Source organism: Podarcis filfolensis, assembly GCF_964270895.1.
Source record: "Podarcis filfolensis genome assembly, chromosome: 12".
Lineage (NCBI taxonomy): Eukaryota > Metazoa > Chordata > Lepidosauria > Squamata > Lacertidae > Podarcis > Podarcis filfolensis.
This window is the reverse complement of record NC_139614.1, coordinates 805,145-810,774: the sequence shown is the minus strand read 5'-3', so window position 1 is coordinate 810,774 and position 5,630 is coordinate 805,145.

Below are 5,630 nucleotides of genomic sequence, written 5' to 3'. Positions count from 1 at the left end.
CTGCAGATACAATAGCGGCGGTGAAGAAGGTCTTCTTCGCCGTTGCTATTGCCACATGGTAGGCTCGACATTGAGTTCTAACCCGTGTCCGGTCACATTCAGAATGAGTTATCCGCCACCGGCACTCTAGCCATCTCAGCAATTGTTTCATTGCCCTCAGATCTGTGGAGAACCACGGGGCTGTCCAGGCTCCATGCAATCGGAGAGGGCGCTTCGGTGCCAAACAGCCAATAGCCTTGGTTAACTCCACATTCCACGGACCACCAGGGAATCAGCTGAAAGGCCATCAATGTGGGATAAAACATCCCCTACCACTCTCTGGAAACCATTTGGATCCATTAAGTGGCGGGGGCGGGCCATCCGAATTGGTCCCACCTCCTTGCAGAGGAGAAGGGTCACATAGAAGTCCAGTTGCACCAGGAAGTGATCTGACCACGGCACTTCTTTAGTTTCGCTTTTACTTAGTGTCAGTTCACTAACATCCATAGAGGTCTAAGGCATATCCGCGGCTATGAGTTGGGCCAAACTTATTCAGGGACAGCCCCATGGAGGCCATGCTTTCCAAAAAGTCCCAGGCGGCCCCTTGTAAGGTCGTGTCAGCATGGATGTTAAAATCCCCTAGGACAACCAAACTAGGTGTCTCCAGGAGAACATCCACTATGACCTGAAGCAGCTCGGGCAGAGAATCCTTGGGGAGGTCGGTACACCAAAAGGAATCCTGTACTGCCTCTATTGCCCAACTTCCAGAACATGCACTCAGAAAACTGGGTCATCCCAATAGGATGCCTGGTGCAAACTGGAAAACTGGGTCATCCCAATAGGACGCCTGGTGCAAACTAATGATTTCCTAAAAATCACTGCAACCCTCCCTCCCCGCCCATATGACCTGGGTTGCTGTGTGTAAGAGAAACCTGGTGGACAAGCAGCTGCAAGAACAGGCCCATCTGCTTCATCTAATCAAGTCTCTGTTACACATGCCAGGTCAAGTCCTCCATCCACGATCAAGTCATGGATGGCAGTGGTCTTGTGAATCATTGACCTGGCATGTGTAACAGGAGTTACGCTAAGACCAGACCCGGAGGTAAGGATAGTGCTCAAACAACAACTAAACCTGCCTCCTCAGTAGTGACATGGTCTGGTCTTAGCGTAACTCCTCTTACCCATGATCACTGAGATTGGTTGTCCCAGTGTATCCCCCCTGTGGAACCTGCCCCAGCCATTTTGTTGGCTGGGACCCACTCCCAGGCAGCCCTGACCCCTGCTCTTAAAATCTAATTAAAACCTATATAAAAAAAACACAATAAAAGTTACAAACACACCAAAATTAAACAAATTCCCAAACCCAACTAAACATCCATCCCACCCCCCACACCCGAGGCCTCCTTGGAGTCTTATAAGCTGTGGTGGTGAGTATGGGGCCTCCCCCAGGCCCAAGCTGGAAAATGGGCTTCAAGGGGGAGCGGTCCTCCCCAAGACTCACGAGGCAGAGCAGTAGCAGCCAAGATGAGAACAAAGACATCAAAAGACAAACTAATCACAGCACCCTTGGGGGTGTGCAAATGGATTATTGGTAATGGTGGAAAAGGATGATCAGTAGCAGAACTGCAAACAGCAACATCCATTGTGAAAGAGTTTTCACAACACATCCTGGAGAATCCAAGTCTATTAAGTCATTTTTGCAAAATATGTGAATGGGCCAAGCCGACATGCATTTTAAGAGCTCTGGACCAAAACAAACCGAGTTTATGCAAGGCCACTGCAAGAAAAAAATGAGCAAGTATGTTACCCCACTCTCACTTGTGTGACTCTTTTCATATGAGAAATATGAATGCACAAATCCGGCAGGAGTGACTTGTTAGCCTAGGCTGGTAAAGCTAGCAACCCAGTCTGGAGCAGAAGGAATTCAAGAGTGGGAAGCAGGTATGTGGTTCCCGGGAGCAAGACAAGGGTTGGCATGTAGCATTGACCACATCCTGCTCCTTCTTTTTAAAAGCACTTTAGCCTTTGCCAATCTGCTGCCCTCCAGATGCTCTGGAGGACAACTCCCATCTGCTGGGTTTGAGGGGAGTTGTGCTCCCAAACCAGAAGATGCCAGGTAAGCCAAGACTGCTTTAGAGCGTTCTAATGGGCAGATAACCCATTCTGAATCTGACCGGACACGGGTTAGAGCTCAATGTCAAGCCTACCAAGTAGCGATAGCGACGGCGAAGAAGACTTTCTTCACCGCCTCTATTGCATCTGCAGAAAACAGCAACAGGAGACTTTTTCAGGTGGTTCGCAATTTAGCGGAACCACCTGCTCCATCAGGGCCCAGCATGGGCCACATGACCTCCTGCAATGATTTTGCAAAGTTTTTTTGCAGATAAAGTCGCTCAGATTCGAGAAGAGGTAGACTCCACCGTGGGAGCAGGGCCGGGGCGGGAGAGTGCTAGAGTCCTGTCTAGTCAAGTTGTGTGGGATCAATTCCAATCTGTTACCCCCGAGGATGTGGACAGGCTGCTTGGACGAGTGAAACCAACCACTTGTCTCCTTGATCCTTGCCCATCCTGGCTTATAAATGCTAGCCGGGAAGGACTGGGCAATTGGCTTCGTGGGATGGTGAATGCTTCTCTCTGTGAGGGAGCCTTCCCAGACCCGCTGAAAGAGGCAGTTATTAAACCGCTTCTTAAAAAAACCATCTTTAGATGCAGCCACGATGGTCAACTATTGCCCAGTCTCAAATCTTCCATCCTTCGGCAAGGTGATTGAGCGAGTGGTTGCTGAACAACTCCAGGCATGCCTGGGAGAAGCGGACTATTTGGATCCCTTCCAGTCGGGATTCATGCCTCATCATGGGACTGAAACTGCTTTGGTCGCACTGGTTGATGATCTCTGGCAGGCTAGGGACAAAGGTGAGAGCTGTTTCCTAGTTCTGCTCGATACCTCAGCGGCGTTTGCAGGAATGAAAAGTATATTGTGTGAATCATCCCTATTCATATTCATCCGTCCATATTTAAGCTATTATTTAATTGTCTCAAACTTTAGCTTGGTGAGAACTTATGTGGCAAGGCATGTAAGTCCTGGAATTTAAAATTCCATCTCCCACAGGATGGAACATCTTTTGGCATTTTTCATGGAAAAGGTCAGGACTTATTTGGTTTCCAAACTGATTCTTCTCTTTCTGTGTGGGTGGCTTTTGTTTTTGTGTGTGATTTGTACCACATGTAGGGACTGGATAACGATCACATAAACTGTGATGTTTCACCAGCCGTGGAATAAATTGAAAACCCTTGGATAAAAGGTTTGCTTTATTCTGCCCTTGTGGGTGTCACTGTATAGATTATCTCTTTCTTTCCTCCTCTGACACTCACACAGATAAGTACGTGGGGAAAATACTCCATCCCATAAATCCATACTCTGTCCTTATCAATTGCATTACAGGGAATAATCTGAAAGGGACATGTTGGTAAAGCAAGTCAAACCTCTAGCCAAGGGTCCCTGACCTCAGGACCCATTGGCAGCCCCATAGTGCCCACACAGCAACAGCAGCAGCCACCTTCTTCTGCAGCAGAAGACACAAAGGTGTGGTAGGTAGACCACAGGAAGCAGAACCGGAACCAGTTCCAAGAAAGGAGATGCCGACTGGAAGAGCTGTTGGATAGTGGAGTGGTCTCCCTTGGGAGGTGGTGGTCTCTCCTTCCCTGGAAGTTTTCAAGCAGAGGTTGGATGGCCGTCTGTCAGTTCTATGATTCCATGACTTCTAAATGCACATTTTTAAGATCCCCCCAAAGTGATTTTTATTTGTCAAGTTGCTTACAAAACCCACTGAATCAAATGAGAACACCAGAGTATCTTTACAAGCTTTCCTCACTGTGAGAAGAGATCCTACATTTTGCAGAAATCAAACTGCATCTCCATGCTCAAAGTCATCATTCTGAAACTATACATCTCTGGGTTGGGATCTGGGCAGCAGGGAATCTTTCTTCTAATAGTGGAACCCATGAAATGGACTGGCAGTAGGTTCAGGACAAATGAAATTACACAACACATAAACTAATATAATGCACATTTGTTAAACGTAGTAACAGCCACTACTACAGTGGTACCTTGGGTTACATACGCTTCAGGTTATATATGCTTCAGGTTACAGACTCCGCTAACCCAGAAATAGTACCTCAGGTTAAGAACTTTGCTTCAGGATGAGAACAGAAATCGTGCTCCGGCAGCGCGGCAGCAGGGGGAGGCCCCATTAGCTAAAGTGGTGCTTCAGGTTAAGACCAGTTTCAGGTTAAGAACAGACCTCCGGAACGAATTAAGTACTTAACCCGAGGTACCACTGTATTTAAATGTTATTTAAATAGGCATTATATTGTAAAATTATGTGAATATGGTCTGCAAATAGCAGTTGGCCATGACTGCCAAATTCAGCCTTCATGTAGGGTGAGACATTATCCCAAGTTTTGAGTAGTAAAAGGTAAAGGTAAAGTTAAGACCAGTCAAAGATGACTATGAGGTGCGGTGCTAATCTTGCTTCAGGCGAAGGAAGCTGGTGTTTGACTGCAGACAGCTTTCCGGATCATGTGGCCAGCATGACTAAACTGCTTCTGGCGTAATGTCACACCGTGACAGAGCAACAGGAGCTCATTCTGTCGAGTGGATTCGAACTGCCAACCTTAGCGATGGGAGAAAGCAGTTACTTTCATACCCAACTAGTGAGGCTAGAGGCACCAGACTGGCTGTGACTGGTTTAATTCATCAAGGGAAAGTTCTTAAAAGATGTTTGCAAAGGCCATGAAGGAAGACAAAGCTGTTTAAATAACTGGAAGTAAATGTTGGACGGCTATTTCAAAAGCACACACCTGCACAGTCTTCCTCTCTGAAAATTAGGGTAGCCTATATTTGAAGATGCATGGCTATGGCAAGAGCGAGCTTCATCTTAGAGCCATGCCATGCAGTCTGATCTCCTGCTGAACTCAATGCATTCTGGGGTGGCGGCGAGACGAATTGCTTACTTATGTAAAATTGTTATGTAAACACAGCTAACTCCAGTTTGCTAGCCAGCCAGCAGGTTATTATTTTAACAAACAGAGGCAAGACTGATTGGAGCCTTCAGTATACAAATATGCAATGAAGGGATTAACAGATTAACCTAGGGGTTCAGTGTAGGACATCGTATGGATTAGACACTGGAGACTGGAGACCTTTTGGTAAACAATATTTTAGCATGAAATATAACCTCCTTGGTTATATGCTGAATTTCATTGTGTGTTAGCTAGAACTGATACTCAGTCCTGAACTGGATTCTTGGCATAATTTAAATCTCACAGTATGCGAGTGGGACTTTCTGAAGGAGCAAAATAATGTTTTACAAATACATGTGTCATAAGGAAATTTTTGAATTCCTAACAGCACAACCATTATATCTATGATTTGGAAATATTTCTGAGGAGTCTTTTGAGAGAGATAGTCAATGGTTCCAAGAGAAGAAGATTTATCATTGGTTAGGTATAGTGTTGTCTATGCTTTGTTTTTAAGAAATATTTTAGGGCGTGCAGTGCCCTTGTGCACTCAAGTTGCCAAGACTTGCCAGGCTTGTAATTCGTCCATCTGTTGGTCCAGCTGGCTTGGTCTGCCTTTACTGATTAGCCGTA